The sequence below is a fragment of the Bos grunniens genome, chromosome 8 (assembly GCF_055505025.1).
Source record: "Bos grunniens cultivar Pamir isolate PY7600 chromosome 8, Bosgru_T2T1.0, whole genome shotgun sequence".
Taxonomy (NCBI): Eukaryota; Metazoa; Chordata; class Mammalia; order Artiodactyla; family Bovidae; genus Bos; species Bos grunniens.
Genome location: NC_141172.1, coordinates 23,123,702 through 23,147,523, shown reverse-complemented (window position 1 = coordinate 23,147,523; position 23,822 = coordinate 23,123,702). Strand labels below are relative to the sequence as shown.

Genomic DNA, 23,822 nt, shown 5'->3' with positions numbered 1-23,822 from the left:
CTATTTGGAACCAGTCTGTTGTTCATGTCTAGTTCTAACTGTTGCTTCCTGACCTGCATACAAATTTCTCAAGAGGCAGATCAGGTGGTCTGGTATTCCCATTTCTTTCAGAATTTTCCACAGTTTATTGTGATCCACACAGTCAAAGGCTTTGGCATAGTCAATAAAGCAGAAATAGATGCTTTTCTGGAACTCTCTTGCTTTTTCCATGATCCAGAGGATGTTGGCAATTTGATCTCTGGTTCCTCTGCCTTTTCTAAAATCAGCTCGAACATCAGGAAGTTCACAGTTCACATATTGCTGAAGCCTGGCTTGGAGAATTTTGAGCATAACTTTACTAGCGTGTGAGATGAGTGCAATTGTGTGGTAGTTTGAGCATTCTTTGGCATTGCTTTTCTTTGGGATTGGAATGAAAACTGACCTTTTCCAGTCCTGTGGCCACTGCTGAGTTTTCCAAATTTGCTGGCATATTGTCCCCCATTAAGACCCTCTTTCTCTAATAGAGTGGCCTCTGTTTTCTGCAACTGAGCCCAGTCAGATATACCTCTGCATCATTCAGAGTGGATATGAGGACTAAAAGACTAAAGAGACACAGTTAAGAACATAAGCTCTGGGCTCAGATGCCCTAAGCTTAAACCCTGGCCCTACTTCTTGCTCTATAACTATGAGCAAGTTCCTTAATCCCCAATTACTACACGATGGGGTTATCACAGATCACATGAGTGATGCATGTAGAATGCTTGCCACAGTATTTGGTCCTTAGCAGGAATTCAGTAAATGTTAGCTTCTTTTTGTCCCAAGTTCCTATAGAACCCTCTGTACCCCTCTACTACAGCACTTGTATTGATTAGCCCTCTGTGAACACAAAGCCAGAGGACTGTCTGTCATGTGGGAGTAAAAAGTACAGGAAAATCCCAAATTCAAAACAAAATGACTTGGGAGTAACCTTAAAGAAGGAGAATTGAAAGTGACTGTAACTAAGATGAAACTTAACAGTCTATATTGTACCCTGTTATGAAGATACAGTGTGAACAGGTGGTCAGGTACAGCACAGAGAGGCTAAAGTATTGCAATGAGATGGAGTTGGCCAGGCCTGTCCAAGGGCTCTCAAGGGTAGAGAAATCTTGGCTGAGCAAGTGTTTCTCTTTGCTCGGTAAGGTCCTCCCAGCTGCGGTAAGAGTCTGTCAAGCGTTTTCTCAAAGCATCACTTCTTGAATCCATGGTGATGCTATCATCTGACAGAGGCCACATCAGACCAGTCAACTTGACAGTTTAATTCCTCATTTTAAATTGATATATTGTCACCCTGATTATGATAATTTGGTTTTCTAAGTACTTGTCTACTGGGGGATAATAAGGCACTGATTTGTTGATTTGGGCTTTCCTTTCGATTTTAGAGATGTAGCTCTCATTGTATTTTAATGGGCTCTAATTGGATTTGTATTAATAGAGAGCAGTCATAATGAGCTTGGGCAACGTAAGTCCACCTCCAAGAGACAATCCCTTTGCAATGGGCCATTACAATCAGGGTTATGAGTCCACTGGGCCGAGAGCCAGGCTCCTGCCCGTGGCAGATCACTGAGGCAAATGCTACTGCTTCCTGTGCACTGTGTCATCAGCTGTAATCTTCAAACTTGAGCATCCAAACTATACGCAATGATCTGCTTTCACATCTATGTAAGCTCCTGGTGTGCGATGGCCATGCTTCAGTCAGAGTTCACCTCCAAATTCCCACCTGAGTGCCAGGCACATACACAGTTGATATATAATACATACTGGATACATAAATCCCTAAACACATGGATGTGTCCTTCTGTAGAGGAGGCCTTTTTTGAACTATAGAAACAAAGAGAAAAAGAAAATTCCAAAGCATTTCCAAGAAGAGGGAAATCATGGGCTTAAATGTTCTGTGGTGATTCTTTGAAAATACTCAAAACCTAGCTATTGATATTCCAGTATTTTTGGATAGCTCTTTATTTCATGTTGCTATCATGGGTGGATTAGTTTTCTACTGCAGTATAACACATTTCCACAAATGTCAAGGCTTACAAAAACATCCATTTATTATCTCCCAGTTTACACAGATCAGGAGTCCAGGCACAGAATGATGCAGGTAGGCTCTTAGTTTGGGCAAGAATGTTATTGCTGCTGCTAAGTCACTTCAGTCCTGTCCGACTCTGTGTGACCCCATAGACGGCAGCCCACCAGGCTCCCCCATCCCTGGGATTCTCAAGGCAAGAACACTGGAGTGGGTTGCCATTTCCTTCTCCAATGCATGAAAGTGAAAAGTGAAAGTGAAGTCGCTCAGTCGTGTACGACTCCTAGCGACCCCATGGACTGCAGCCTACCAGGCTCCTCCATCCATGGGATTTTCCAGGCAAGAGTACTGGAGTGGGGTGCCAATGCCTTCTCCAATGCATGAAAGTGAAAAGTGAACGTGAAGTCGCTCAGTCGTGTCTGACCCTAAGCATGGACTGCAGCCTACCAGGCTCCTCCGTCCATGGGATTTTCCAAGCAAGAGTACTGGAGTGGGGTGCCATTGCCTTCTCCGAATGTTATTAGGTGACAACTAACTTACTGGGGGCAAATAGAGGATGAGATGGTTGGATAACATCACCGAGTCAATGCATCTTGAGCAAGCTCTGGGAGATGGTGAAGGACAGGGAAGCCTGGTATGCTGCAGTCCCATGGGGCTGCAAAAAGTTGAACACGAATTAGTGACTAAATAATAATTTCCCTTTGGCAAGCACTAAAGATTATACTGGAGGTCCAGATTATTCTGGAACTAGAAAACCAGATTTTTATTTTTTGTTTTTCTGGTTTTATTTCAGACTAGGCTCTTTGGAAGAGGTCTTGACCCAAATGTGTTCATCTCAGGCAGAGAAAGACCACCTTTCTAGAGTCCTCCTAGAAAAAGTACAAGTTCAGGAGAAACTGTGAGGGGAGAGGGCAATGGTATCACAAATGAGTAAGACTAGAGCTTGGAATCCATGCCTCAGGCTTCCACTGCAACCTCTAAAAACAGAAATGAAAAAAAGAAAAAAAGAAAATTCTCTGGCAGTCTAGTGGTTAGAACTCTGTGTTTTCACTGCTGAGGACCTGGGTTCAATTTCTGGTCAGGGAACTAAGATCCCACAAGCCACATGATGTGGCCAAAAGAGAAAAAAGAAAAGAAAGAAATGCTTACCTCAAAATACTGCAGTCAATGTACTCAATTGGCCAACTCACAACTGGAACAACCGACGGGCCAAATGATGGTAAATTGTAAATTATCTGCAGGCAAGGGTTGTGTCTCATTTATCTTTGTACCCCAAGAGGCAAGCAAGGGTCTGTCATGCATTTAGCACGGTGCATGCTGATAAAACTGAGGATTTTTTTTTTCTAATTTTATTTTATTTTTAAACTTTACATAATTGTATTAGTTTTGCCAAATATCAAAATGAATCCGCCACAGGTATACATGTGTTGGACAAAACTAAGCACGGTTGCAAAATAAATGGTGGCATTAAAATATTATCAACACTCAGAAAACTTCACTGATTCATAAATTTAGCTGCAAAGAGAAAAGGAAAAAAATTCTAGAGTAATTTCTTTTATTTGGCTTCTTCTGCCTCTTCTCCTCCCCTTCTTCCTCTTCCTTCTTCTTGCTTTAAATAATGATCACCTAATGTTGTTTTTTTCTTTGTCAGAAAGTGGATACAAAACAGAAACAATCCTTTGATAGTCTAAAAACAGCTTGAAGGAAAGGTGAAACTCAGAACTGAAATAAAGAGATACCCCCATATACCCCCATATGCCAATGGGATTTTTCAGTCTTTTAAAATCACAAAGAACCCGGTAAAGATCTTGACAAAGATCTAGACATACCAGAGAAACTTGAGATTTCACCACTGTGTCTATGTTAGGGTAATTTCAATACCAAACAGGAAGAGGTGGTGACAGTAGGATGGCGGAGTTGGTACCTTTTGCGGTTCCCACAGGGAGTGACAAAACCTTGCTTGTGTGGGGACTGAGCTCTGGACCCATGGCCGAGGCCTTCATTCTCTGTTCACAGTCTTCTCCCAGTTCGGCCTTCTGTATTCGGTCCAAGTCTTCCCAAACGCAGCAGTGGCCGGTCCTGGATTTTATGCCGTCATCAAGTTTTATTCAGCGAGGGATGCTCACAGAGCCCAAAAGGCATGCAACCAGAAGCAGCTTTTCCAGAAATCTCCAGGGAAGATTTCGTCTTGGCACCCAACATAAGGTGGTTCAACACAACGCCCTTGCCCTAAACAGCTCCAGATGCCAAGAATTGGCAAATTACTACTTTGGTTTCAATGGATGGTCAAAAAGGATCATCAAGCTTCAGGATCTTTCTGACCCTGAAGAAGAAAGGGAAAATGAAGATATTGTGGCACCTCTTCAGAGGCAAAGCCTGAAGTTCTTCTGTGCTTTAGAGGTGGTGTTGCCATCCTACGAGTGCAGAAGTCCAGGAGTTGGCATGGCTGAGGAACCTTTGGATAACTTGAAAGAAGGGCCATTATCATTCCTTATGAAAAGGAAGAAAACCCAGAAGCTTGCTATTCAGAAGGCTAAGACAGATGGATTCCAGAAACTGCAGATTGTGGTTTTAGAGTATGTCATGAGAAATGCTGGGCTGGAAGAAGCACAAGCTGGAATCAAGAATGCCGGGAGAAATATCAATAACCTCAGATATGCAGATGACACCACCCTATGATAGAAAGTGAAGAGGAACTAAAAAGCCTCTTGATGAAAGTAAAAGAGGAGAGTGAAAAAGTTGGCTTAAAGCTCAACATTCAGAAAACTAAGATCATGGCATCTGGTCCCATCACTTCATGGGAAATAGATGGGGAAACAGTGTCAGACTTTATTTTTCTGGGCTCCAAAATCACTGCAGATGGTGATTGCAGCCATGAAATTAAAAGACGCTTACTCCTTGGAAGGAAAATTATGACCAGCCTAGATAGCATATTCAAAAGCAGAGACATTACTTTGCCAACAAAGGTCTGTCTAGTCAAGGCTATGGTTTTTCCAGTGGTCATGTATGGATGTGAGAGTTGGACTGTGAAGAAAGCTGAGTGCCAAAGAATTGATGCTTTTGAACTATAGTGTTGGTGAAGAGTCTTGAGAGTCCCTTGGACTGCAAGGAGATCCAACCAGTCCATTCTAAAGGAGATCAGTCCTGGGTGTTCTTTGGAAGGAATGATGCTAAAGCTGAAACTCCAGTACTATGGCCACCTCATGTGAAGAGTTGACTCATTGGAAAAGACTCTGATGCTGGGAGGGATGGGGGCCGGAGGAGAAGGGGACAACAGAGGATGAGATGGCTGGATGGCATCATTGACTCAATGGACGTGAGTTTGAGTGAACTCTGGGAGTTGGTGATGGACAGGGAGGACTGGTGTGCTGCAGTTCATGGGGCTGCAAAGAGTCGGACATGATTGAGCGACTGAACTGAATATGCAAATGGTGTTCCTTATATGCACTCAGAATTCCTTAAACTGAAAAGCCTGGTGGCTGTAGTTTGCCTTGAGGGAAGCTGTGTAGTCCAAAAGGTACATAGGCCAGTAAAATTCTCTCCAAAGCTTTGTTCATTGTATCTGGTAGAATTTTGGTCCCAAGTAGTAGACACTTGCCTCGCTTCTAATATGACATTTCCTGTATAGTCCAGTGGTATCTATCCCCGGTTTGAACTCACTTTGATCCCTCCTTAATGCCTTCCTATTTAATCATATTGTGATTGAACAGTTTTGTTTCCACAGCTTTTACTGCATCATTCCTTAGTTCTTATTTCTAAGATCATAAAGGTTTTTGAACCCCCCCCCCCAAAAAAAACAGGAAGAATTAGTTTATAGAGCATAAAAGAAAATAACCTATGACCTGCCCATGGAGCTAAGTCTAGCCTTTTGCCTGAAGTGAGTTGGTAAAGAAGACAGACCCAAGGAGGGCCTATCAACCCCAGACCCCGTCACCCTTTGCTCATCCCCATGAACACGACACAAGCTTTCCTCTGGAAGAGGGAAGGAAAGAACAACCATCAGCAACCTGTCGGCAGAGTCAGAAGGCTGTACTGGACTTGCAATTGGGACTATTTCATGTGAAATTCTGACCTTCTCTAGTTTGTTCCCCATCAGTCTTCAATGAAAAACAAATAAACCTAAGATTTAGAATATAGCATTATTTGGAAAATCAACTGTCCTTGCTAAAAAGGAACAAGAGAGTATGGTTTCCTTCTGTGGTCTTTGGGACCGAAATTTCCTATGGGAGTAGCATACATCGTGATTCAATGGAGTTGGATTATGGGCCTGAGGGCCCAAGGGGAGGGGAGACCCCTGCCAGGTTTGGTTTGTTTTCAGTAGGGAAGCTGATTCCTCTTAAAGAGCACCACGTCCAATACCTCAAGACAGTTATTTTACACCTTACCAATCATTGGGGCTCACTGATAATTCCTGCTGATAAGGCAAGCTGCAACTAGAATACATCCTCTAGTTCTACTGCAGTATAATCATCTCTTCACCTTGCCTCATTAGCTTACCCCATCCTGCAATGCACCTTTCCTCGGAGGCTCCTGGGAGAGACTGTAAAAAGTGCTTGCACAGCTATTTTGTGTCAAGATAGCGATCAATATGCAGCGTACTGATTTATGTTGAGACTTGCATCTTGTCGAGCAAAGGGAAATCAAGAACAATGAGCTTACTTGGAGGTCCTACAGTTTATCAAGAAAATCAAACAAAAGACAACCATAAACAGGCACCTAGACCTGGAATATAAAGCATAAACTTCCACTTAGCTTCTGAGTCTTTCTTACTATGCCTGCCATATGGTAGCAAGTTGGCGTAACTTAAATATCAGAGGACCTTGTTTTGAAATTCCACAACCATATCTGGTTTCTCGGTATAGGTGTCCAACATGCCAACAGATGGTGCCCGGCATTTTACCCATTAAACTCTATGATCTCCATAACCATTTAATAATGAGATTGGACCAGATAAGATCAGAGAGCAGATTTTCATTCTGCACAGAGATTCTGCCAGCTTTTCAACTGCAAAGTGAATTTATGGAGTAAAAGCCTCTGAAATTATCCCATAAAAACAGAGCTATAAGCAATATTCTGCAGTCAGTTTTCGAGAATAAAGTGTTTGGAAGAAAAAAAAAGGCAGCAATGCAGCCATATGGACACTCTCGCTTGAAAGATGAAAAATTGAGAATGTAGCAACAGATCACTTAAAATAATTGGTAACCATCCTTTAAAGTGAAAAATGCTTTGGTTGCCCTTGGTTTGCCATCAATAATTCATTCAGTAATTGTTTACTGAGCATCTATTATTCTGAGCACAGAAGTACACTTCTGTGTAATAGGGATTCGAGTGTGAACAAAATAAATTCCTGTCCTGATAAAGCTTCTGTTTCACTGACTTCTATATTTCTACCATAAACCATGTACTGGCATAGCTTGGGCCCCTGAGGGAGGGAGAAAGTCACCCTTTAGGCCACTGACTGCAGATAAATGCCCTGCTGTATCCTGTAGTTAAAAAAAAAAAAAAAAAAAAAGTGGTCTTTTAAAAATAAGATGGGCTAATGTTAATCACTCTGCTTCTTGGCTTCCCAAGCAGGACAGATTTTTGTAAGTTAGTCTGATTCACGCAACTTCATTTTGTTGAATGTCTGTATGATCGACAGATGATTTTTATTACTCATCAGAGCACTTTCCAATCAAATTTTGGAACTCTGTTGCTTCCGATTTTACTGAGAAAACTGAAACAAAAGAAGAACGTCCACAAATCTCTCCAACATACTCACTCATTACCTGCAGCTGTGCCATTACCTGGCTTCCCCGCTTACTAAGTCAACCCTCCCATTTGTACCCTGAATCTCCTATTCCTTTCCCACTTAGGGGCATGGCCACAACAATCTTCCCCTTTTTGCATCTTCCGATCTCCCCGCTTTGCTATGTCATTGCTGCTGCTGCTGCTAAGTTGTTTCAGTTGTGTCCAACTCTGTGCAACCCCATAGACAGCAGCCCACCAGGCTCCCCCATCCCTGGGATTCTCAAGGCAAGAACACTGGAGTGGGTTGCCATTTCCTTCTCCAATGCATGAAAGTGAAAAGTGAAAGGGAAGTCGCTCAGTCATGTCTGACTCTTAGCGACCCCATGGACTGCGGTGTACCAGGCTCCTCTGTCCATGGGATTTTCCAGGCAAGAGTACTGGAGTGGGGTGCCATTGCCTTCTCCGGTTATGTCATTGCTACAACCACACAAATGTGCTGTTCTTTCTTCCACTTAAGACAATTTTTAAACCAAAATTTTCTCCTGGCTTGCACCCATTTATTTGTTTCCCTTTACAGGTATCTCTAATTCCTACTTGCTCATTCCTTGAATCCACTTTACCCTGGTTTTCGCCCAGCTCACTCCACCAAAACTGGTCTTGTCAAATAACCAGTGACCTCCTCAAGGCTAAATCTGATGTTCAGTTCTCTGTCTTCACCCTACTGGGTCACCAATTGATGTAATCACTTCCTTTCCTTTGAAATGCATTCTTCACCTGGCGTCCCCATTCTCCAGGTTTTCTTCTTTCCTCCCTGGCTGCCACTTCTCAGGCTCCTTTGCTGGCTCCTACTCCTTTTTCTCCCATTTCAATGCTGCAAACACCAAGACTCAAGTCTTCAACCTCTTCTCCTTATCTACATTCACTCCCAGGTGATTTTCTTCAGTCCCATGGCTTTACACACTATCTAGAGTCTTATGATTTCCGAACGTGCACTTCTAATCTGAATTTCCGACTCATCTCTAACTGCCTACTCAACATACCATTTAGTGTTTAACTTAACCATTTAAACCACAGACTTAAATCCAAAATTTAACTCCTATCTTCCACTTGAAACCTGCTCCTTTGAAGTCTTTCCATCTCAATAAATGGCAGTTCCATTCATCCAGTTACTTAGGCCAAAACTTTTGGTATCACCTTTGATTTCTCTCTCTCTCTTTTTATCATACCCTGCATCTAATCCATCAGCAAATGCTGTTAGCTCTACCCTCAAGAGAGATCCAGAATATGATGACTTTTCAGTGCCTCTGTTGTGGCCACACTGGCCAAGCTGCCATCATCATCAACCTGAGTCATGTCACCAGTTACATAAATATGTAGGACATCCCTCTCCTACCCTACAACCTGTCATGAAAGCTTTAAGGCTCTAGCACAAGGCTCACTGAACACGACTCAGACTCTCTCAATGTTTCTGTAGGTATTATCCTCATTATAACACTTTCACATCCATAGCTGTCATGAAAAGGTAAAGCACTCTGTTTTGGATTTGCAGTTACTCCCAATGGATATATTTCTGTATGGTTTTGTAGTTCTTCTGATTCTTGTTGCCACTGAACATCATACTGATGTGATCTACAGAGCAGCATGTGTATGTATGTGTGTGTGTGCCTGCTCAGTCATGTCTGACTCTTTGTGACCCCGTGGGCTGTAGCCCCACCAAGCTCCTCTGTCCATGGAATTCTCCAGGCAAGAATACTGGAGTGGGTTGCCATTTCCTTCTCCAGGGGATCTTTCCGACTCAGGGATGGAACTTGCACCTCTTGTATCTTCTGCATTGTCAGGCGGATTCTTCACCATTGAACCACCTGGGAAGTCCCACGAGGCAACATATGCCTTTTATACGTGTACTGCCTGGAGCCACATGGCTGAGGAGGAAGAGAGGCCATGAGTCCTGGGAGGCCCTGTATCTGCCTACACAGAGGAGATGGCACCTTTCTCTGCACAAACATGTCTTCTGCTCATCAAGTCCTGCACCTATAGAGCTGTACACTTGAGGGGTGTGTGTGCTTTTCTAATAGGTCTGCTCAGAGCAGGGAGCCTTTTTTAACCTGCTTAGAAACACTGAATAGGCCAGTAGCAGACTTGGCTATCTGGTTTCCCTGGTGGTGGTAGGGGTAAAAAATCTTCCTGTCAATGCAGGTCGACATAACAGACGCGGGTTCAATCCCTGGGTTGGGAAGATCCCCTGGAGGAAGAAATGGCAACCCAGTACAGTATTCTTGCCTGGAGAATCTGATGGACAGAGGAACCTGGCAGGCTACAGTCCGTGGGGTTGCAAAGAGTTGGACACGACTGAAGCAACTTGGCATAGCACAGACTTGGCGGTCACTGTGCACACAGGAGTCTAACCCAACTCAGAACCCTGTCCAGCCCCTGCCCAAACAATTCACATTTGCTGCTTCTAAATTCTTTATGGCTGGAAAATCAGGCAACTTAATTTATTTGAATTTTGTATATGATAAAATAAACAGACTCTTATAAAGAGTCTCAAGAAGCTGTTTTATGATTAAGTGTCTAAAATTAGAACATCAATCTTCTGGTATCTCAAAAGTATTTGAGTTGCTCAAAATTGGTATTTGGTTGCTCAAAAGTCCTTTTGACTTTGGATCTTGGCTCTGTTATGGACATCTAGATACTGAACTTCCAGATAAGTGGAAGTTTATGGGACTGCAATTATATACAAATATAGATTGTCAGAAAGTGCTTTATTGATCTCTCAAGCTGACTTCATGAACAGTTTTTCAGGATGTTCACATTCAAGCAATTCCTTCTCTAAAGACAATTTATTTGAACCCTACACTAAAAATGTGCTTGAAATCACTCTAATCCTATTTTTTTAATATTCTCACTCAGCACTTGCCACTGTCTCTTCATGTCTGTGGTTTCATTCGAACGTGAGCTCAGATATCCCCTCATTAATTATCACACTATCCTATGAGACAACAGAAAAGCCATCTGCTCTCATTTTTTGATGTAGAAAATTGGGGACAGATAAACACATATAACTCATGAAATGTCAGAGCATTTAATGAGGTTGTAGGAACATAAACATATTTAAAAAGAGGTGTATAAAAACTAAAATTTAACAATGACCATCCAATGAGTCAGAAAGATACTCAGACAAACATTTTTTAACTGCTGGGTCAGGTTAAGGTTAAAGAGAGAAAAGAGGTGTTCACAGAACACAAAATACTTAATATTATTTTTTTTCAGGTAGCTTAAAAAAAACCTCTTTAAACCTCTATAACCCAACTCTGAGGACCTTAATAATTTTAATGAGAAGCTCCATGCTGATCATATCCAAAACAAGCTATTCAACTATGGGTCCAATCTGTGATTCACATTTGCAAGAATCTGAACTGAAATGGTCATATGAGACTCTGAGCAATTTTACTAAAAACAAATAACCTAAAGCATGTATTGGGGCTGCTGAGAGGAAGCAGGCAGTGCTCAGGAGAGGCACTTGGCAGAAACTCAGATCCAAGGTGATCATGGGCTGAGCATCACTGGCAATACCACTCACTTGGGGCTGGTCTCCCAGAGCCACACAGTGAAATGAGATAGAGCTGGATTAATTTTTAGCACAGTTTTTGATTATCCACCAGCAAAGCATGTGGTGCTATTTCCCAGGGCATTTCAATTCTTCTTCCTAAAGCACAACACTATCTTATCCTGTTCTATTTATTTTTCTTAAGTGTCTGTGACTTGCAGAGCATTAAGATGCCAAAACATATGTTTCCTAAGCCTGTTCTCACTTCTCACCTTTACTTAGACTTTCAAGGTCAGAGCTATTTGTGGCTATCTACTTAATTGTACTTCAAATAAAAGGCAGCAGAAAACAGCAGATTTGTGATGGCCCTTCAAAGTAAGCATCAAATGAGCAGCCTGTCACATCTGAACCTATTTAAATAAATCAGCCTCTTGTTCACAGCCCCCAAACTCCATCCACCATGCCAGCAGTCACTGTGCAGCTGAAGCAAGCTAGCAGCAAGAGGGGGGATGTTTCCTGGACCCCCTGAAAATCACTGGAGCTTTGAATCAACTGGGCATTTTTGTGCACAGCAGGATTGCATGGCCAAGTTCTGTTTACCCTCGGAGTGTGCTCATTAATTAGGTTTGTGCAATTACAATTCATGCTAGGCAATGACAAAGTAGATCATTACTAGTATTATTATTATTTACTGTATGCAGCTCCATATACTTATAAAGCTTTGTTCAAAATGGATGCAAATGCTCCCAGGACCTGGAGTGGGAAAAGTTATAGGCTTTGGGACAGAGCGGGTAGATGGGCAGGATTGGCCCCTAACCAAGATCTATAAAGCTAAGTGCCAAGGTTCAAACAACATCATGTAAGCAAAGTTCACATCTGAGAATGAAGGACTGTGATTTGACTGCTTTCCTGACAAGGCTCCTGGATAATATGTTGGGAAAGGGATTTGATAATAAGAAACACTTGTAGACAATACAGAGAAGGATCAGCAGTACCTTTAAAAGGGTGATGTAGCAACTAGACAACGAACATCCTGGGTCCAGTGTTCAAGTAGATTCATGTTCCCAGGTTCTCTATAATCAACAAGTCCTGAACCTCAAATGACCCCTAAATCCTCCTCCAGTCCTTAGCTTCAAGGGGATCAAGCTTTTCCCAAGACTAACTTAAGGGAACAGGCAGCTTTAGGGTTGATCCAAGGTTCCAAAGCACTAAATTGATGCCGGGAGAACAATATGCAACAGCACAGAAATGGTCCCAGTCTAGAAGCTGCCCCATCCACGCAACATACTCCTTATTCCACAGAACAGAAGAAATTTATGATCACATATATGGTAAGGGACTTCCATCCAGAATATATAAAGAACTCAGACTCAGAAGTTAGGCAAATAACCCAATTTTTAAGTAAGCAAAGGATGTGGACAGACATTTCCCCAAAGAAGATATACAAGTAGCCAAGAAGTTCATAAAAAGATGTTTAACATCATCGTCCTTCAAGAAAATGCAAATCAAAATCACAATGAGATACCACTCCACACCCACTTTGTTGTTGTTGTTTAGTCGCTAAGCTGTGTCTGACTCTTTGCGACCGCATGGACTGCAGCCTACCAGGCTCCTCTATCCATGGGATTTTCCAGGCAAGAGTACTGGAGTGGATTGCCATTGCCTTCTCCTACATAAGCCACTAAGTTTTATGACTGATTTACGCCCAGACTTTTTTTTTAATCATGAACACCTCACCACCACCATTAGTAACCTTCCAACAGGTATTCAGTACCCTTTTCCTTTCTACCCTTGGTACCAAGTGAAACACCAAATATTGCATATGGGATTGGTTAGTTCCAGAGTCAAGAAGAGTAATTTGATCCAAGGCAGAAAACTCAGATGCTGGCAAACATAAGGCCCAGCCACGATCGGATGGAGATGTGACAAGCTGAGATTAAATACTGATGATGTCTATAAGAAAAGAGTAAATACATTTACAGGGCAGTGACAGGAAGGCTTGAGAGAATTTCGTAGTTGAGTGAGGTTCGGTTTCATAACAGGGAAACTGCTTCTCTCTTAATCCTCTGCAAGAACAGAGGGAAAGCAGGTTCAAGTCCGAACACTGAGGATTTGACTATTAGTTAGGGATTAGTTGGAGAATTGCTCCTTCATCTGGCTGCTTGTGAGGCAGAGAGAAGAGGACCTAGGGGCTGAGGCAAGGTCCCAAAACGACAGGACTCAGGGAGAACAGGCTAGCAGCAAATGGGAGGGACTCAGAGGAAAAGAGACCAGGAGTAGAATATACGTGGCTGGGTGGGACCGTATTCTGTTAATCACTTTTCCTGTGCAATTGCATCAAAATTCATAGCTTCCCTCTGAGGGAAAGCCTACTATTTTTCTTATAGATAAACAAACATAAGCCCAGACAGGTTCAGTAACTTGCTCAAGATCACACAGCAAGGAGGGTCACACTCCCAGTCTTAAATAATAATTCTATTGTGTTAACCCTTAATTGTCATCCTCCCTTTCAGGAAACAAAGTCTCAGATTCCTGGAACACATGCACCAATGCTCAGCGCCCACCACACACCTGTAATAACAAAAGTGGTTCACCATCTTTTTCATTGCTATCAGGTGTCAGGGAAAAATGAAACTGACCCAGCCTACGAGTGGTTAGGTCAACAGATGACAGTTTAAGTGGGAGGAATCAGGCTGCTGAAGGGGAAACCTGTATTTCTACTTGTAACCAGCCTACCTAGCTCAAAGTCCGTCAAGCAGTAAAAGAGAAAGTTATTTACATAGCACCAGCAACTTTCGATCCTTTCTAAGAACATCCTATGGACGGGTAAAGAAGCCCACATTACCCCTTCAAAGGGTTAATCTCCTTTAATTGGCCTTCTTATTTGGAAAAGGACTCTGAAGGTGATAAGTTCAGGGCTTCATGACCTGACCACCTCTTTGGTAGGTCAGTCCATAAGTACAGACGTATACTTGTTTCTTTCCCATTAACGAAGATGCTCAGAGTATCAGAGCTCATGGGGACCGTGGAGCTAAGGCAGCCCCTTCATTTTCATAGGAGATGCTTGGGGCAAAGCTCCTGGACCAAGGTTAGACAGCCAGTGTTTGGGGATGAAGGGGACACCATCTCCCCAGGCTTGCTTCCTGTCAATGCAAGATTCTGAGTGCATCCTTTAAAGCTGTAAACATGGCATTAATATAGTCTGGTGCCAAGAACTTTTCCAGACCCATCAGCTTTTACCAGGACACGAACTGTGCCTGCATCATTTGGTTTACAAATCCAATCCTTCATAAAACGGTAACCAACCTAATTGAAATGCAGCTTCGTCCATCTCGTCAAGTTCTGCTTCTCTCTGATTTCATGCCCGTTTCATCCACATTTCTTTTCCACCTGACGACAAGCTCATCGGGAACCAAGGATGAGCTGAGGCTCAGGGAGCAAGCACATCAAGCTTTGATCTGCACCTTCCTTACCCTGCAATCAGTCAGTGTCAGAGCCAGAGTGGGTGAGGAGCAAAGACACCTCCAGCATAAAGGGCTACCTTTGTGGAATTAAGAAAAGGTACCCTTTCCTCTGGGAAGCCACAGTCCCACACCACAGCAGGCAGCTTGTCCAGTAGAGTGATGTTTGGATTTCTGTCCCTATTCGCCCCCTTGATCAGAGAGATATCCCTACAGGGCAGCCCCACTAAGAAAAAGGAGGAAATAGGAATTTCTTAACATGATATTTTTAAAAACTTACGTCACAACCCATTGGTGAGTCATGCAACTATTTTAGGGTTGAAACTAGTATTTGCAGTAGAATAGAAAATATAATATATATATATATAACTGCCTCCCACTTAGGTTTTATTTTCATATGTATATGTAAACATATACATATGTACGTGTATGTGCATGGGTGTGTGTATATACTGAGTCAAGATGTAAAATATGTTTCTTAGTGGGGGTTGTGGTAAAAAATATTTGAAAGTCACTGACTAACAGAGCAGCTTCCTCGGTGGCTCAGATGGTAAAGAACCTGCCTGCAATGCAGAAGACCCGGGTTCAATCCATGGGTCAGGAAGATCCCCTGGAGAAGGGAATGGCAACCCACTTCAGTATTCTTGCCTGGAGAATTCCACGGACAGAGGAGCCTGGCAGGCTACAGTCCATGGGGTCACAAAGAGTCGGACATGACTGAAGTGACCTAGTGTGCGCGCACACACACACACACAATATGAAATGTGCATCTAATTTGGAGATTTGTTTTGTCTTCATTCCCAACTGCCCAGAGGGAAGCTCTAAGAGAACCAGCATGCATTTACGAGTCAGACAGGTGTGCGTGCTCAGTCGTGTTAAATGCAGTTTAACACCTCTAAATTTGGACCTTAGGCAGTCATTTATGTTTTCTGGTCCTCAGGTTCCTGCTGTGCAGATGGAGATGGTATCTGTTTCAGAATATTGATGTGGTAAGGACGTAGTATCTTTCAGCGCATGTCCAGTTTTCAGATCTCTCTCTTTCGACTGTGGGGAGATCAGGAGAGACCAGTGACCCAGGGACACACATGCAACTGCCACCAAGGGTTTCCACTGCCAGGAGCTGCAAAGGTGAGGAGATGTAGAGTCCTGCAGGGAACTTTAAACAGTTTTCTCCCATGCAAGTTGTTCTCCTGTCTGCCTGGGAGAACAGCCTCCCACAGTAATGCTTAAGCAAAAATGACTGTTTAGCCAAGTCAATTAAATCATTTGAGTGAAAATACTACAAGGAAGCCGGGTTAGGAAAAGACTTTGGTGCTATGGGCATGGTGAGAATCTGTTTTAGGTAAACGTGTTAGATTGTCACTTTGGCAAGGTTAGAGTATTTCGCATTGTAATGATGAGAGCCTCTGAGGACAGAAATGACAGGCTAAAGTAATCTTTTAGGTGATATGGGTCAAATCTCTCATTTTCCAGATTTGGAGATAGGGTCCGAGGAGGTACAGGATCCACTGAGGTCACATGGCCAGGGCTACACCCCAGTCCCTGGGAACATCATTTCTTAACTCCTGGGTCACAAGGCCTCCCTCTTCAGAATAATTCATCCTTTAAAACAAAAACTGCAGCAACTTCCTGCCTTGATTTAGGTGTGGAAATGTGGGGAAATGCTGCTAAAGTTAGTGATTCTCAGCATATGTTTGTAAGAGATCTTTGTGTCATCACAGCAAACTTTAAAAGTGATGCAAAAGACACATAGGAAATTGGGCAATAAAGTGAAAATTTTAATTATCAAAAAACATATTTTCAACCTCCCGATTAATCAAAGAAATGCATAAAACAATGAAATGTTGTTTTACCTATGAAACTGGTGAACATTAAGAATGGTAATAGTTAACACTACCAAAGATGTAGCAACCAAGCAGAAACTTTAAAAAGCTCAGAAACTTTGTCTCAGAATTTCTGCTTCTCCAAAATAAAAAATACATGTATAAGGCTGTTAGCTGTAGTATCTTTTATAGTAGTGAAATATAATATAAAAATAACTATTTTATGATAATGCTAACCAGTGAACATGTTTCTGAAAAATATTTAATGATATGAGGAAATGCTCACAATAAGCCAAGTTAAAAAATACTAAAATGGTATATAGTCAATGTAAGTTTAAAGTTGTACATATCCAATATCATTTCAACTTATTTAGGTATATATGTGTGTATGTGCATGTGTGAGAGTATGTGTGTGTGTGTGAGAAAAATCTGGACGAATAAATGCAAAAATGTGCATAGTTATTTCTGGATGGTAAAATGGAGAGATTAGAGGCTATTTAAAATTTTCTTTTTTGTATATTGATGTGTTTTTATAATCCTATATGATGAATACATTAAGTATCTGACAAAAATATTATTTAAAAAACAAATCTACAACTTAGACTTCTACAAATCTACAATTTCTGTTAGAATTGCCTTTTAGATTTGACTCAAAATTTGCCATTGGTAGGATCTTTTGTAGATATGGAGTTTTACTATATACACTGTCAGATTACACTAAACATTCTGAAAGTATACGATTAAAATACATATTAGCATCCCTTGCTATATGCACTATCATTTGACAAATCCAAAGCCTAAAACATAATTCTGGTAATATGATGGATGAAACATTCAGAGAAATCATTTTCAGTATATACACCTCAAATTATACTAGGTATATATATATTATATGTATCTAATGAATTATATATTAATACATAACATAGGTTAGATATTATATTTTATGTATTTAAAAATTCCCCATCTATATTAGGTGAGGAAGCAGTATTTGCTGTTCCCCAGTGGCCAGAGACATGGATTGTAGAAGCTATGAACACGAGGCCTGATAGGGAGTAGGGGACCTCCTCCATCCACTCCCAATGGGAGACCTCCACTCCCAATGAACTAGAAACCCTGAAGGGTTGACACTCTTAGTGGGTGAATGAGGGGGAAAAAAATCTGCCTACCAAAGGGACATAGTAGAATATGCCTATTTTGGACTTGGTTTTGAGTGCTACTGAAGAAAGAAAAAAATAGTCTCCTTTAAGAATTTCCAACCATGGGCTCATTCCTGGATTTGGAGTCTGAATTCATACTACCTAGGTAAAAAAAGTTAAACATTCAGGTTAGAATGATTCCGGGTTGGTTGAGTTCCCAGGCACTTGACAGAGAAGCAAACGAGTCCTCTCTCTGGGGATACACTTAGAACCCAGATTTCAGTGTTGCTCCACAGGTCAAGTCCAAAGAATACAAGTTCAAAGTTTTAAAAGAAATCATTAAATATAAAAAGAAACAACCCCACATGAAACATAAAACAACACAACTAGACCTGCAAGCATACTAACACTAGAAATACCAATTATGAATTAAAATATAAGTATATTTAGAAAACTAAAGTTCAGTTCAGTCGCTCAGTCCTGTCCGACTCTTTGCGACCCCATGAATCGCAGCACGCCAGGTCTCCCTGTCCATCACCAATTCAAAGAGGGCATTAAATAATAAAGAAAGAAGAAACAATGAAAATCAACATGATGGTGGTGAAACTGAGCCACAAAAACCTTCTAGAAAGGAAAAATGTAATAATAACAATTAGAAATGAAACAGATGCAGGTTAGATAAAATTGAAGAGAAAATCAGAAAGTAGAATGCAGATATAAAAAAATGATAAGAAAGAAGAACACACAAAAAGATGAATGGTTTAAAGACATGGAGGAAGGCTGAGATGATACAATGTATATCCAAGCAGAATTCTAAATGAGATAGAGGCCAAATTGGTGGGAGGCACTAAATCCTCAAATTCAGGAAGTCCAATGAATCACAATGGAGATAAATAAGTGAGAAAATCACACCTGCCAGAGCATCAAGAATATGCTGAACACCAGAAACAAAGAGAAGAACCTTATAAAGTAGTCAAAAAGAACAAACTTCTTACAAAGGAGAGACATTCACACCAGCAGCAGTCTTCTCAATGGCAAAAATGGAAGTCAGAGGCAGTGAAATTATTATTGCTATTTCAAAGTGGAATGGGAAAATAACTTTCTACCCACCAAAGCTATCCTTCAAGAACAAAAGTGTAAAACAGATCTGTGAGCAAATAAAAATTTAGCAGATACTATTAACAGATTCTTGCCAAAGGACCTTAAAAAGACAGTAAGTCAGTACAGGAAAAAACCATAGAGAAAAGTACAATGAAAAAAGAAGGGACAATAAAAACTAGTAAAAATGTAGATATATCTAAAAACATTGATGGCATAATGTCTAATTTGAAGGATTAAAAATGTGAAGGTTATACTTCAATAAAACTGTTATGAAACACCAAGGTACAACTTTGATTGTAGACTTCAAATTATTTACAATGGGGGAGAGTTGACTGAGGGCCTCCCTTGTAGCTCAGTCGGTAAAGGATCTGCCTGCAGTGCAGGAGACCTGGGTTCGATCCCTGGGTTGGGAAGATCCCCTGGAGAAGGACATGGCAACCCACTCCAGTATCCTTGTCTGGAAAATCTCATGGACAGAGGAGCCTGGTGGGCTGCAGTCCATGGGGTCGCAAAGAGTCAGACACGACTGAGCGACTAACACTAACTAAGGCCCTTAGGATGTTTAGCAGGAGTGTAAAGATACTAGCTTTATACTCTGTTGAGTTAAATATATTCATTAAAAAATTTAGGGTAAACACTAAAAGAAAAGAAATAGGATGTATAAATTCCAAACTACTAACGGGAAAAACAGACTTAGAAAAAAAATCCACCCCCACAAAAAGGAGAAAAAGTGATGAAAAGAAACAGATCAAAACAAATAGAAAGTACAGAATAGCATGATAGGAAAGAATTGAAATGTAATAGTAATCACAATCAACGTAAGTAAACTAAATATTCCAGCTGAAAGATAATGATTGCCAAACTGAATTAAACAAAATGCTGCTATATGCTGTTACTAGAGACTTTTCTAAAAAGATGTTCTTGTTGCCTCACAGAGTGACTTAATCTAATTCCTTGTTAAAGTTAAAATACAAATTATCTGGTTCTACCAAAAAAAAAAAAAAAGAAAAGAAAAGAAAAAAATGAATGAGATGGGGAAAAGGAGAAAGGAAGAAAGTAGGAAGGGAAGCGGTGGTAACTCCTAGCTCTCAACGTTGTCAGGATTCACAAAGTGAATTTTTTGCTGGAGAAACCAGGGTAGCAAGGGGAACAGATATGTGCAACCTGACCTTTGTGAATAAAAATCCACTGGGCTTTCTGAGTCTCTCAAAGTGCCTCCTTCACTCTCTGAATCATATGCAGTAACTGAAGGGTTTGCTTTAACATAAGTAGAGGGAAACAAAACAAGGAAAATAGCACCATGCTGTATTCCTAGATCAACAGACTTGGATACTGTGATTTATAAGAAATATATATTTGGTCATTAAGATGACCAAAATACATTTCTCATATATATTTGGGCTTTGTTCATAGTTCCCAGTTCATGGTTCCCAAAACCCCTGGAATTTCCTAAGTGTGGAGAGTGACACAGGTGTCTTTCATTATGTTAATAAGGCAACTTTTAGAAAGCACCTAAGGATTGGGGCTGGTGACTAATGGAGCCAACTGGATGATTAAAAGTTGGAATTTTCAGTCCCACTCCCTTCCAGCAAGGACAGATGAGTTGGAGAGATAGACTGCACTTCCCACCTACTGGTGTGAGGTGTTAGTCACTTAGTCGTGTCTGACTCTTTGCGGCCCCATGGACTGTAGCCCACCAGGCTCCTCTGTCCGTGGAATTCACTAGACAAGAATACTGGAGTGGGTTGCCATTCCCTTCTCCAAGGGATCTTCCTGACCCAGGGACTGGACCTGGGTCTCCTGCATTGCAGGCAGATACTTTACCGCTGAGCCAGCAGGGAAGCCCAAGAAGGGCTGGAGGGCAAATCAATCGCCAATTGTCGATGATTTGATCAACTATGCCCATGTAATGCAGTCTCCATGGGTGCGTATGTGCTATATCGCTTCAGTAGTGTTCGACTCTTTGCAACCCTATGGACTGTAGCCCACCTCTGTCCATGGGATTCTCTAGGCAAAAATACTGAAGTGAGTTGCCATGACCTCCTCCAGGGGATCTTCCTGATCCAATGCCAGAGTTCAGAGAGCTTCGGGAGTTGGTGAACACCTGGAGATGCTGGGAGAGTGGCGCCTGGAGAAGGTTCCCTACCTTCCCCATGCCTCAGCTGGCTGTCCCTGAGTCGTACCCTTTTACAATAAACCAGTGATCTAATAATGAAATGTTTCTCTTAGTTTTGTGAGATCCTCTAGCAAATTCATTGCCCCTGAGGAGGGGGTCACTGGAACCTCTGACTTATAGTCAGTCAGAAGCACAGGTAACAAACTGGACTGGTGACTTGCTTCTGAAGTGGGGGTGGAGAGGGCAGTCTTATAGGAATGAACCCTTAACCTGAGGAAAACTGATGCTATCTCTGGGCAGACAGTGTCAGAATTGAGTTAAATTCTTGGCCACCCTGCTGGTGTCTGAGAATTCCTTGGTGTTATGTGGGAAGCAGCCCCACCCCCACACATTTGAATTGGGTCCAGGCCAGGAACTCAAAAGAACACTGCAATCACAGGTTTCTAGACGGTTAAGAAGTTTAGTGCCTAGGTTTTCTTTCTTTTGAGGACAGAGAGTTTCCAAGTCTATCAAGTAATACTTGCTTATTACAAGGACGAGCTTACCTTGCCTTCTTTGAAATCTGTACATTAATTTTATTAATTTATTTGCTGGGTATGGAGGGTGGACAAAGGTTGAATTTATAATATGTTCTTTGCCTTAGGAAAGCTTGGGACTATACATTTGCATTTATATAATTATTTATGGTTTAGTATCTTATCAGAAACATTTTACTTTATGAAGAATATTTATAACACTGTCTCAATTTCGATTTTCCCATGACCATTACAACAATTTGCACTGCAAACACTCTGCTGGCAAGCAACTTTTCAGGAACATACAAAATGAATAAAGCAAGGCACACCTACATTACTAAGTAGCCTGCCTTCAACTATTCAGCTTTAAGCATCTTTATTTAGACCATTCCCTTCATTTGAACTGGGCTGACTTGCTGTCAGATTACAGTGCCAAGTCTAAGAAGAAGTTAAATACCATGGACAGCTGCTTTCTAGGCCAGTGACAGCCTAGCACCATAGCAGATCAACGGACCTCAGCAGCCAAGCCAGGCACACAGCAAAACACACCAGATGCCCTCAAAGTCCACTGCTTCACATCCTGCAGGATTCAAATTAATTCCTAAGCAGCCATGGAGAGGTTTTTAGAAGAAGGTCCCAGTCATTCATAAATAAAAATACACTGAAAACAAAAAATCTCTGCTTAGCATAGATATATCAAAACCACAGTCAATGGCCTACTTACTGCAAGTAAAATTCTACAAAATAAACTTTCAGGACTGCAAAGGTATTTGAAGGTTTCCTTCAGGAGTTTATAATATCTTGTCTGCATATATTCACTATATATGAAATTAAGCTTATAAATATTATAATATGGCAAATATCACATGCCCCTAAGAGAGACAATGGCCTGCTTAACTCGATGATTCACTGACATGAACTATAATATTCAAGAAATATTTTGAAATACTCAAATTTGAAGTACTTTATTCTGATTCACTTTCCACTTAAGAACAAAAGATGAAAGAAAGGGAACTAACACTTACTGAACAACCCACATTTGCCAAGGACTATGTTAGCGGCTAAATATTCATTTTGTCATTTAACAATTTTTCCAACTTTATGAAGCAGGTATTATTATTTTCATTTTCCTAATTAGGAAACTGAGGCTCAGTGAGTTTATGTGACTTCTTTGAGGTTACAAGGCTTATTACACACCTGAGTTAAAACCTTTTTTCCCTGAGTCAAAGTCCAGGGTCTCTTTACCATGTCATGACACTAAATGATATGTTTTTAAAGGATGATATTATCACTAAAAGATGTAATAAAAAAGTCAAATTAAAAAGCCACACGCCAGGTGGAATAGTTAAATAAAATGGGAAACTATTATTTAACTATGAGAAAAACATTCACATTTTCTATTTTTCCATGCTCCATAGTTTGCCCCATCATCAGTAATGAAACCAAATGAAGATTTTCAACTTGTTCATGAAGCAAATAGTTTCAAAGATATTTCACTGCCTACAGCTCAGCAGAGTTGATGAGTTTCCAGGAAGAACCATGATGACTTGTATCAAAATCTCTAAATATGTTTCCTTCACTTTCCCATACTCCCCTGCTCTATAACTGCACATATAAAACAATGAGGTAGCCTTGCCTAAAACAGGCTTAGTATTTTGCTTCCTAAATTCTTGTACAGCACATTTCTCTCTATGAAGACTCAATCAAGGAATGTCTTTGGCTTGGCTCTGAGTGTTCTGATGATGTTAGAAGCACTGACTTAGGTAGGAAAGGGGGGTGGGGTATATAGCCAGAAATCAACTTTTTAGATCAGAGAACAACAGCGCCAAGCTCAAGGACCCGTCTCTCCCTGAGACACCTTCTGTTCAGTGCTCAGAGAGCAAAATTTCCACAAGATTCTGAAATCAGACATCTGATACAAACCAGCTGCTGAAAAACTTTTTTCCAATAAAATTCAAAAGTAAAATTGGCAAGGTGAAATTTCGTAAAGGAAATCACACATCATTATGTATTGGTCCACCTAAAAATATCTGTGTTCTAGTATACCAAATAAGACATAGCAATGTTAAAAAATTCTGGCCCCATGATAATTTATGGTTCAATCTAGTTTCTGAATGCCAAAATAAATGATAATCATTAAATGAAACAACTAAAACTATTTGGTGCTCAAAGGAAAACAATACGATGAACATATTTTTGGGGTAAATCAGAAACAGGAGATATAGTCATGAATGTAATCTGCTTTCTTTTTTAATTAGGTAAGTCCAGAATTCCAAAATTTTTTAGATGCACAATATTAAGCATAGCAAAAATTATGGATATAAATAACAACTTTAAGGAATGTCAGCCTAA

At 41.0% G+C, this 23,822-nt stretch overlaps 1 protein-coding gene and 1 pseudogene across 6 annotated transcripts in view; one reads left to right on the top strand and one right to left on the bottom strand.

The window, feature by feature from the left end:
- The window catches only part of SLC24A2 (solute carrier family 24 member 2), a 292,853-nt gene that overhangs the window by 263,851 nt on the left and 5,180 nt on the right, over positions 1-23,822 (bottom strand). The gene's annotated exons all lie outside the window — the stretch shown is intronic.
- On the top strand, positions 1,313-8,355 carry LOC147366838 (RAD52 motif-containing protein 1-like; annotated as a pseudogene). Its single transcript, XR_015169359.1, has 2 exons — positions 1,313-4,614; positions 8,346-8,355. The product of XR_015169359.1 is annotated as an RAD52 motif-containing protein 1-like (transcript).